Genomic DNA, 12,381 nt, shown 5'->3' with positions numbered 1-12,381 from the left:
AATTAAAATAATTATTTGCACCACCTTGTTGTTCCACATCACTGTCTCATGAGATTTTCTATGTCAGGATTATTATACTGAACACAGAACTGTATGTAGTGAAGTCTGTTTTGTTTTTGACCAAGGGAAAGAGAGCAAGATTTCTCAATTTTACTTTAAAAAGTAAAGGGCACTCTGAAGTGCCTATTTTTCACTACAGAGTATCGTTTTCCACAGTCAGCCTTGGGGATGAAAGAAACTATGCAGCGCTTTCCCATCCAAAGTCACTAAACGTGAACCTGAAATGCAGCCTCATCTAAACAGCTACATTTATGCCAATGTTAAACAGCAAATAGTAACAGGACCCAATGAATTAAGAAAAGTAAAAGACCCTCCTATCTTTTTGTCAGTGCATTGATTTCAGGGAGATCAGCAGTGGAAGAGTAAGGAGAAGAGGGCAGGAGAGGTAGGTAAAAAAGGGAGAGAAGGAGGGTAAAAGTAAGTGAAACGATTCAATTATTCACCCTTGGACCTTGGTAAAAACATGAGAGTGTCAATTACAAATCTAATTCTTGGAAATATCAAAGATAAAGAAGCATATTTCTTTGTTTGGAACCTCTTCTTATTCTGGAAATGTAAAATGGCCCTGAAGTAACCTGAGCATTTGAATTTACAATTAGGCTAAGAAGTGAAATTTGGCTACTTAAATTCTGTCAAGCTCCAGGATTTATTTTCATGATCTCACTTTATAAATAATGGAAAGAAACAAGGCTTGTAAAATAGAAATTAGATTATGGGATAAAGGGAGGTCATTTCAAATAGAAGGAAATTAATATTCTAAGGAAAGACAAATTTCATCTTAAACTTTCAGATGCTATAAACACTATAAACTTTGGTTTCTTTTAAACTGGACACTTCGATTTGCTAAAGAAAATTGCAAGCATAGATTATGTTGCAAAAGATACACTTCCAGGTTCTCTGTCCAATAGTATACCCTACCCAACATGGCCTTGGCCTCTGCCTCAATCTATCTAACTCTGATTTCAAATCTACTGTAAGCCTTTCCTGAGAGAAGAGTATTTCAGGTTTTCTTAACTGAAAATTTAACTGGTATATTTGGAAGCATTATGGTCATCTCCACTTATATTTTCCTTCCTAAACTCCCTTCCCTTTTACAATATTCAGAAACCCTGGCATTTCCATTAGGAAAAAGCATGGGCCTGGAAGTCAGAGAACCTGGGTTCTAATCTTGGATCCACCACTTACTGGTTGTGTGACCTTGGACAAGTCACCTAACTTCTTTATACCTCATTTCCCTCATCTACCAAATAGGGATTAAGCCTGTTCACCCTCCACTTAAACGTTAGCCCCATGTGGGACCTAATTATCTTTCATGTACACCAGTGGCTTAGTACAGAGCTTGGCACATAGTAAGCACTTAAATACCACAATTATTACTATTATTATTATTATCACTATTGTTTCAATGTGCTTGTCAAATAGTTTAATTCCTCAGGTATTTGTGGGTATTGTCAGATATTGTCCCTACCACCCAAACCCATCCCAGAAAACTACCCATTTCCACATCCCCCTTAACACCTCAGACACCTCAGAGAAGCAGGATGGCTCAGTGGAAAGAGCACGGGCGTTGGAGTCAGAGGTCATGGGTTCAAATCCCGGCTTTGCCATTTGTCAGCTGTCTGACTTTGGGCAAGTCACTTAACTTCTCTGTGCCTCAGTTCTCTCATCTGTAAAATGGGGATTAAGACTGTGAGCCCCATGTGGGATAACCTGATCACCTTGTATCCCCCCAGTACTTAGAACAGTGCTTTGCACATAGTAAGCACTTAACAAATACCATCATTATTGTTATTATTATTATTATTACTCATCTGTAAAATGGGGATTAAATCCTACTCCCTTTGATTTAGCCTGTGAGCCTCATGTGGGACCGGGACTGTGTCCAACCTCATTATCTTGTTTCTAACCCAGTGCTAGTATACTGCTTGGCACATAGTAAGTGCTTAACAAGTACTATTATTATTATTATTATTTATCAATAATAATAATTCTTATTATTATTGTTGTTGTTATCATTGTTATTTGTTAACACTACAAGGCCGAAAGTTAGGGCCATTATGAATTGAATAAATTGGCACACCCATGACGCTCAGCCGGAATAAAAGAAAAGAGGTAAGCAATTGTGGCTAATCCGCAATTATAAGAAAACTCTTGATTTGAAGTTGACATTGCATAATGTAAAACACATTTGTAATTCTCCTTGTAAATAAATAAAGCAGAGGAGAGTGCCCTAGCAAAAATTCTCATTGCACTATTCTGATTTGTTAAAGGTTCTAGATAGGGGAGGAATGCACACCCAAGGACTGGCACTTGAGATCTGGAAAACAATAAGCTAAGTGAAAAACAAGGGTCCACTGCTTTGGGTTGTAGTTGGAAAATGGCAGATGGTACAGTGTAACCTAATGAATCCCTTGAGAATTGCATCATTTCAACTAAATTGAGTCATTGTGGGAAGATTATGGAAAACAAGTGTGAATTCATTATTTAGGAACTAAGCACAGCTTTAATAACACTGTTATAGCTCATGAGTATTTATGCGTTGTCACGTGTTACATTTCTGAAAGATTCATAAGAATGCCCTCACCTTTGAAAACCTTGGCACAAGAGAGTAGGATGCAAGTAGACCCAAATTTTTCTCTTCAGATACAAACCAAATGGAATTATGGATGTATTGTGGGCACGGGCCAGGGAGTCAGAAGGACCTGGGTTCTAATCCTGACAACCACTTGTCTGCAACGGGACCTTGGGCAAGTCACTTTACTTCTCTGTGCCTCAGTTACCTCATCTGTAAAATGGGGATTTAGACTGTATATGTCCCTTGTGGGACAGGGACTGTGTCCAACCCAATTTGCTTGTACCCACCCCACCTTTCAGTAAAGTTCCTGGCACATAGTAAGTGCCTTACAAATACCACAATCATTACTATGATTATTATTATGGCAGACCCAATTAGGTTTAGGAGATGGAAAAGAGAACTGAGTTTCTAGCACAGCCACTCTTCAAGACTCTGCCACCGCTTTGTCATGGACCTTTGAGGGCTGCCATTTTCCCAGACTTTATCCAGTTTTGCAGATTTTAAGGGTGCAAAATAGAAGGCAAGGTCCTTTAAGCATTTTGAGGATATTTGTAAACGGTTCTATGTCATTCCTTTTGTTCAGAAGTCTTCAAAAATGGATCAAACCCAACTTCTACCACAATTGCCCCAGCAACAGAGCACCATGTCAGTTGCATGACTTCTGCCCTGATACCTCCTGGGATCTCAGTAAAGAAAAGAAGAGTGAAAAGGTGTGAGAGAGAGAGAGAGAGAAGAGATAGAATGTTTATGTATGTGTGGCCCCTTGCAAATAAGAAAGAAGTAGCCCTGTTTGAGCCGATGCTCCACAAGAAACAGAAAATAAAGAGGCAAAACTAGCACAGCGAAGTTAGCCTTCGTGTGTATACAGTGTAGCTGGGATTCTGCGTTCCATTTCAACATTTTAGTCACACATTTAGCCATGAATGAATTTCACCATCAGTGGCATCTTTGAGTAAGGACAACTGTATATACACACCACATCCATAAATTATTTATTCATATCCATTAATTATTTACTTATATTAATGTCTCTCTCCCCCTCTAAATTGTAATCTCACTGTGGGCAGAGAACAGATCTACCTACTGTGCTGTACTGTACTCTCCCAAGTTTTGTAAAGATTTATTACTCATTTTACTTGTACATATTTACTATTCTATTACATTTTGTTAATGATGTACATCTAGCTTTACTTCTATTTATTCTAATGACTTGACACCTGTCCATATGTTTTGTTTTGTTGTCTGTCTTCCCCCTCTAGACTGTGAGCCCGTTGCTGGGTAGGGACCGTTTCTATATGTTGCCAACTTGTACTTCCCAAGCACTTAGTACAGTGCTCTGCACACAGTAAGTGCTCAGATGCCCCTGTTTGATATATAGGTGCATGATTATATGTAAGCATATATATTGTTTTTGTGATTTTTTTTTTTGGATTTTTCAAAGCCGAAATCTGGTAGGAGGATGGACAATATGCACGACAGCCTTACACTTGATTATTTAACCTCTCAGTGTCTTAGTTTCTTTACCTCAAGAAGGATGTGACCACAGCAAAGATATGAAAAGTAGTTAAATGGTATATTTGGTGTTTGGAACGCCGATGGAAAAAAATGAGACTGCAACAGAAGTACTGTTTAGGTTGTGTCTGCTTTGAAATAAACAAGGCAATTGTGAATCTTTTAAGAGAAACTATGCTTAACAGTAACCCTCACCTCAGTACCTTTCCAAGAAGCAGAAAATTGCGTTCATTTTTGGAAGAAATATTTGAAAAACCTAATGGCAAACTAGGTTTCCTTTTCTGAAAAGGATTGCTCCTCTCCACTGTCCTCTTCTGCACCCACTGATGCTTTAAGCTATCAATAATCATAGAGTTTGATGTTATGCCAGTTCCCACTGGTGTTGACAGATTTCATCTCTAAAGTCCCTTTATTGAACCTTGTGCCCCAGTAAAGCTTGCAAATTGCTCTGATCTCAGCAGACAAAGCCATCGCTCATTCTCTGAATCTTTGAATATCCAACACAATAATGTAGGAATTGGTGAGAATTACCCAAGATAAAATATCCTTTACAACATCAAAGTCCCTGCTTTCCAAGCTGTCAGCTGCAGGTATGCAAGAGACCTGACAGGCTGTAGATAGATGGCAGAGATAAAGCAAAAAGTGAAATTCTCCGACTGAATTGTTTTCGTTCAGTTTGGTACTAGGATTTCTGTGAAAAGGATTAATGTTATCCTTGGAGGTGTGAGCAAAGCGTTTTGCTTTTACCTTCAAAACCAGGTAATCAGCAGCAGCAGCATCTGCAGCAGCAGATAAAAATCAGTAAATGAAGAGATTAAGCTTCTGTGCCCTACTATGAAATCCATTATCTGCTGAGTGGGCTTAGTTCTGATGTCCCTCATTTTCCAAAATAGACAAATAGACAGGACTGTGTTTCTATTATTTTTTGTTTTGTTTTACCTTTAATTATGACAAAATCATCATTCTTGTCCCACCATTATTATGAAGATTTAGAGAACATTTTGCAATACCTTTTAAATGTCAGACAGTTATATGATTTTGGCCCATAGCACTTTTCTCAAATGGCACAAAGATTGTATCCTTGGGCCAAAATGTCATGGTGCAAAATATCCAAGCAGCGATGTCTTTAGAACTAAATCTTTATTTTTAGATCTGAAAATGTCTTGTAAGAAGAAAAGAGGGGAATACTACTTTGCATACAGTAAGCACTCAATAAATAGAACTGAATTACCAATCTGGGTATGTAATGCTCAATCTGTATTGAAAATACATTGAAAATGGAGTAGTCTTCCCCTTCAGTTCTCATAGACTGTTTCCAAGATAGCAGTAATATATCAATGAGTTCTTAAGGTTACAAATTTGATAGTTTTGTCAATGAGTTTATTGCCTTTGTTTCTTAATCACAGGAAAAGAAAAATATTTAACATTGAATCCAACTCTTAGTGCTGGATTCTTTAAGTCAATAACAAAAAAACCAATCAATGACATATTTATTGAGTGCTTATTGCATGCAGAGCACTATACTAAGTACTTGGAAGATTACAATATAACATAATTAGTAGATGCATTTCCTCCCCACAACAAGTTTACAGTTAAAATAAATGTGCTGTGGGGCTGAGGGTGGGATGAGAAGCAGTGTGGCTTAATGGAAAGAGCATGGGCTTGGGAGTCAAAGGTCCTGGGTTCTAATCCCGACTCCGCTACTTGCCAGCTGTGTGACTTTGGACATTCTAATCCTGACTCCGCCACTTGCCAGCTGTGTGAATTTGGGCAAGTCACTTAACTTCTCTGTGCCTCAGTTACCTCATTGGTAAAATGGGGATTAAGACTGTGAGCCCCAGATGGGACAACCTGATTATCCTGTATCTACCCCAGTGCTTAGAACAGTGCTCTGTACATAGTAAGCGCTTAACAAATACCATCATCATCATCATTAACTAAAGAATACAAATCCAGGTGCAAGGGCAATACAGAACAAAGAGAAAGTAGAGGAAATGAGGGCTTAGTTGGGAAGGCCTTTTGGAGGGAAGAGAAGCAGCGTGGCTCAATGGAAAGAGTCCAGGCTTTGGAGTCCAAGGTCATGGGGTTCAAATCCAAGCTCTGCCAATTGTCAGCTGTGTGACTTTGGGCAAGTCACTTAACTTCTCTGTGTCTCAGTTACCTCATCTGTAAAGCATTTTAATAATAATAATAAATGCCATTATTATTATTAAAATGGGGATTAAGACTGTGAGCACCCCAAGGGACAACCTGATCACCTTGTCCCCAGCGCTTAGAACAAGTGCTTTGCACATAGTAAGCGTTTAATAAATGCCATCATCATCATTATTATTATTATGTGATCTTAATAAGGTTTTGAAGGTGGAGAGAGTTATCTGTTGAATATCAATAGATCAATGGATTTACTGAGTGCTTACTATGTGTAAAGCACTGGACTATGCTCTTGAGGGAGTACAATTCAACTGAGTTTGTAGATATATTCCCTTCCCACAATGAGCTTACAGTCGGGGGTGAGGGTGGGGACAGACATTAAAATAAATGAGTAATTTACAATATATAATTTAAAGATATGTGTGCAAGTGCTGTGGGGTTGAGGGTGGGGCAAATATCATATACCCAAAGGTCACAGATCCAAGTGCATAGAGGACACAGAAGGGAGAGGGAGCCGGGTGTAATCGGGGAAGGCTTCTTGGAGGAGATGTGACCTTAATTATGCTTTGAAGTCTTGTAGTAAGACATCAGTGAGGTAAGAGAGGAGAGAGCAAGGTGATAGAGTGCCTTAAAGCCTATGATAAGGAGATTTTCTTTGATGTGGAAATGGATGGGCAATCACTGGAGGTTCTTCAGATGTGAGGAAACATGGACTGAATTTTTTTTTTAGAAAAATGGTGCAGCCCACATAGTGAAATATGGATGGGAATGGGAAGAGACAGGAGACAGAGCGGTCAGCAAGGAGGCTGATTCAACAGTCAAGGCAGGATAGAATAAGTTTTTGGATCAATTTGGTAGCAATTTGGATGGAGAGGAAAGAGTGAATTTTAGCAATGTCGTGAAGGTTGAACTGACAGGATTCGGTGACAGATTGAATATGAATTGAATAACAATGAAAGAATTGAGTAGAGGATAATCCCAAAGTTATGTATTTGTGAGACAGGGAGGATGGTGGTGCTGTCTACAGGGATGGGAGTCACGGGAAGGACAGGGTTTGGGTGGGAAGATGAGTTCTGTTTTGGACATGTTAAGTTTGAGGGAATCCAAGTAAACGGTCTCCTGAAGGCAGTAGGAAATTGGAGACTGCAGAGAAGGAAAGAGATTATGACTGGAGATGGGAATCATGCACATTGAGATTATTATTATTATTATTATTATGGTATTTGTTAAGCACTTACATTGTGCCAAGCACTGTTCTAAGCTCTGAATGGGAGTCAATGAATTATCTAAGGGAGAGGATGTAAGACGGAGAATAAAAGGGGACCCAGAACTAAGTCTTGAGGAACTTCTGCAGTTCCACAGGTGGGAGATAGAGGAGGAGTCTGCAGAAGAGACTGAGAATAGGAAGAGAGATAGTAGGAGAACCAAGACAGAACAATGTCAGTGAAGCCAAGTTTGGTTAAAGTTTCCAGGAGAAGGGGTGGTCTACAGTGTTGAAGGCTGCTGAGAGATTGAGGAGGGTTAGGATGGAGTAGAAGCTGTTGGATTTGACAAGAAGATCAGTGGTGATCTTTTTAAGATTCACAAAGAAGTTGTGACTCTCTGTAAAGATGATTTAAGTTAATTGGAGGGATCATGTAAGTAGGAACAATATGCTGGGAAAAATAAGATATCCCTAAATCCATGACTGAACAAATTGCCATTATCTCATATGTTCATGATGATTTTTCAGGCCTCCACAATGCTGCCCATTATAGGAACTCCAGACAGCATTTGCTCTTGTGACTTTTGATGAAAGGAAATTCAAAATTCATAAAACTCAAAATAATGAATATTGAATTGGATTTATCTTGGTTATTAAGATTTAAAGGAATATCATAAGATAAAATAGGGGTCACAAGCTTTGGAGTGTTTCTTTCAAAAAGTGAAAGTCTCAAAAGTTTGCAGAGCACTGTATTAAGTGCTGGGAAAAAATACACAGATGGAAATTAAACATGGTTCCTGTCATTACAATTGTGTGTAGTGTCATCTTCAAATATAGAGTGCGTATATATAGGCCGTACAGCAAAATGGATAGAGCAGAGGCTTGGGAGTCTGATTAAGCCCTCTTTTCCCAGCTTCCTCTCCCTTCTCCATCTATGCATTTGGATCTGTGACCTTTGGGCATTTAATATTTGCCCCACCCGCCCACTTGTCTTTTGGGTGACCTTGGGGAAGTCACTTCACTTCTCTGTGCCTGAGTTACCTCATCTGTAAAATGGGGATTAAGACTGTGAGCCCCATTTGGGACAGGGACTGTGTCCAACTTGATTATCTTGTATCTACCCCAGTGCTTAATACAGTGCCTGGTGCATAGTAAGTGCTTAGCAAATACATTTTTTTTTAAAAGCCACATGTACCTTCTCCAGAAAGGTCCAGTTCTCAAAGTCATACAGGTTAGACATCACATTTTTGTAGACTTTCAATTTAATAGGAAACTTAATATTTCACTGCCACCTAACTGGGTTCAATTTTAGTTGGGTAAAAGACCCACAGTCTGTGTTTTATCATTTCTAATCTATGCCATTCTTCACCTTCTGATTTCCCGCCTATGTAATCCAAACAAAAAGCACTACTAATTGCTGACTACATAAATATTAAGGGCAGACCCATCATCCCAAACATAAAATATACTAGTCTAAAGCTCTCTTCCTAATGTCTTCCTTTACTTCTGCCCTCTCCGATTCTTGTTTTCTGTTCTTAATTATGATCCTGGAACTGACAACATGAACCCAAGCAGTTTAAAGAGTATTGTACTTTTTAAAGGGAAAATACTTCCAAGTTTTCAGCCCCACATCTGTCATTATACCTTCCTACATCTCAGGGAAATTAGCAACCTGACTCTTCCACTCTGCATTTGAAAGAAAGAGTTCTTATTTGCCATTCAAGTATAAGTTCAGTAACATAGAAGTAAGTAGAAAGAAGTAATCAAGCATAGTTAACTGTACTCAGCAGGTTTCCATTACTGAATTTATCTACACATTTTTCAGAGTGTTGCCTCTTGGTGATCTAAATATACCACTGCATTGTCAGCACAGTACAGAGTGGATAAAATGCACTACACACAAATATACGTAGCATAGAATCCTCTTGAAGTGAGATCAATTTATTTCACAGAATGACCTCACTGCCCACTGGGATTTCTCTATAATTCAAATCACAATCAACATATTGAAATATATTGAAATAATATGCTACTTTTATTATATTTCCCTCCCTTTGAGCTCATTTTAAGAGAAGTGAACTGACTTTAAACTGAGAGGTTTAAACAGGCAATTTGTTACTCATCATTAAGGTACTTAAAGTGAAAAAGATGTATTGATACAAAATATTTGTGAAATTTTAGAACACGTTTGAGATAATATTTTACAGCCTTTGGGCACTTTTCCCTCATACAGAGCCCCAAAGGATACTACAAAGCACCACTGGCGGTTAGAAAGGAAAGATGATTTTTCAGGCCTCCGCAAAGCTGCTCATTATAGGAACTCCAGAGAGCATTTGCTCTTGTGACTTTTGATTAAAGTAATTTCAAAATTCGTATAAATCAAAATAATGAAGGTTGAATTTGATTTATCCTAGTTATTAGGATTTCAAGGAAAGTATCATAAGATAAAATAGAGATGACAAGCTTTGGTGTTTTTCTTTCAAAAAGGGAACGTCTCAAAAGTTTTCAGTGCTTTTCCCCTTTCCTTAATTCTCCACTCGAATCCCCCCCATAGAGATCTGCACTGCCACTTACTTCTCCACAGACCTCTTGAGGGATGAAAGCTCACTGAGGGATGTTGAAAAGAGGCACACATCTGATACTGAACCCCCAATTCACAACCCCAGTGGTCCCAGTGCCTTCCACTTTGGATCTGGGAACTGGGAGACACATTCTTCCATTTTTTTTTTTAATGGTACTTGTTAAGCCCTTGCTATGTGCCTGGCACTCTACTACACTGGAGTAGATATGAGATAATCAGGTTGGACTCGTGGGGCTCACAGTCTGTCAGAAGGAGGAGGATTTCATTCATTCATTCAATCATATTTATTGAGCGCTTACTGTGTGCAGAGCACTGTACTAAGCACTTGGGAAGTACAAGTCGGCAACATAGAGAGATGGTCCCTACCCAACAGTGGGCTCACAGTCTAGAAGGGGGAAACAGAGAACAAAACATATTAACAAAATAAAATAAATAGAATAAATATGTACAAATAAAATAAATAGAGTAATAAATACAAATAAACATATATACATATATACAGGTGCTGTGAGGAGGGGAAGGAGGTAAGGTGGGGGGGATGGGGAGGGGGAGGAGGGGGAGAAAGGGCTCAGTCTGGGAAGGCCTCCTGGAGGAGGTGAGCTCTCAGTAGGGCCTTGAAGGGAGGAAGAGAGCTAGCTTGGCGGGTGTGCGGAGGGAGGGCATTCCAGGCCAGGGGGATGAAGTGGGCTGGGGGTCGATGGCAGGACAGGCGAAAACGAGGCACGGTGAGGAGATTAGCGGCAGAGGAGCAGAGGGTGCGGGCTGGGCTGTAGAAGGAGAGAAGGGAGGTGAGGTAGGAGGGGGCGAGGTGATGGAGAGCCTTGAAGCCGAGGGTGAGGAATTTTTGCCTGATGCGTAGGTTGACTGGTAGCCACTGGAGATTTTTGAGGATGACACCAAGGTTGTGGCATGTGAGATGGGAAGGATGGTAGTGCCATCTACAATGATGGGAAAGTCAGGGAGAGGAAATGGTTTGGGAGGGAAGATAAGGAGCTCCGTCTTGGACATGTTTAAAATTCCCCTGTTACAGATGAGGTGACTGAGACCCAGAGAAGTTAAGTAATTTGCCCAAGGTCACACAGCAGACAAGTGGCAAAGCCAGAGAAGCAGCGTGGCTCAGTGGAAAGAGCACGGGCTTTGGAGTCAGAGGTCATGGGTTCAAATCCCTGCTCCGCCAGTTGTCAGCTGTGTGACTTTGGGCAAGTCACTTAACTTCTCTGTGCCTCAGTTACCTCATCTGTAAAATGGGGATGAAGACTGTGAGCCCCCCTTGGGATAACCTGATCACCTTGTAACCTCCCCGGTGCTTAGAACAGTGCTTTGCACATAGTAAGTGCTTAATAAATGTCATTATTATTATTATTATTATTGTTATTATTATTATTATTATTATTATTATTATAGCCTGGATTGGAACACAGATCCCCTGAATCCCAATCTCAAGCTCTTTCCCCTAAGCTGCACTGCTTCTCTGCCTTTCCCCTAAATCCACATAGGTACCCCAACATGCATTTAGAACAACCAGTTCGTCTCCTTCATGGAAGGTGAAGAGAAAACAGAATCAGAATCAGGCCTGTGACGGCAAAAGTTTTGTTATCCAGTGGCTGGATGAACAGAGGTTGCCGGTTAGTCAAAAATTCCAGCTCACTAAGAATCAGGGCTACCCTAGGCAACCACTCACAGGAGAAGGCTTTGAAAGGGGTTATACAGAGAGGCTAGCAAGAGCAATGTAATGAAATCCACCTCTCCTTCAGCACAGCAGCACTTATGTACATATCTATAATTTATTTATTTATATTACTGCCTGTCTTCCCCTCTAGACTGTAAGCTTGTTGTGGAAACAGAGCATGTCTACAAACTCTGTTATATTGTACTCTCCAAAGTGCTTAGTAAAGTGCTCCACAAACAATAAGTGCTCAATAAATATGATTGATCGATTGATTGTGGAAGCCTCTTAGCTGAATCCCGACTCTAGTTCAAGTACTTGGTGGAGATGCAGGCTCTAGAAACCCCTCAGTGCTGAACCTCTTCTTAGAAGGACAGCTGTTTCCTTCAAGACTGTTCAGTTCTTGGTCCCCTTCTGTTCTCGATCTACACTCACTCCCTTGGTGACCTCATTCGCTCTCATGGCTTCAACTATCATCTCTATGCTGATGACACCCAAATCTACATCTCTGCCCCTGCTCTCTCTCCCTCCCTTCAGGCTTGCATCTCCTCCTGCCTTGAGGACATCTCTATCTGGATGTCTGCCCGCCACCTAAAACTCAACATGTCCAAGACTGAACTCCTTGTCTTCCC

The sequence above is a fragment of the Tachyglossus aculeatus genome, chromosome 5, assembly GCF_015852505.1.
Source record: "Tachyglossus aculeatus isolate mTacAcu1 chromosome 5, mTacAcu1.pri, whole genome shotgun sequence".
In the NCBI taxonomy this organism is placed as follows: Eukaryota; Metazoa; Chordata; class Mammalia; order Monotremata; family Tachyglossidae; genus Tachyglossus; species Tachyglossus aculeatus.
The sequence above is the reverse complement of the archived record's forward strand: the minus strand, read 5'-3'. Positions refer to the sequence as shown.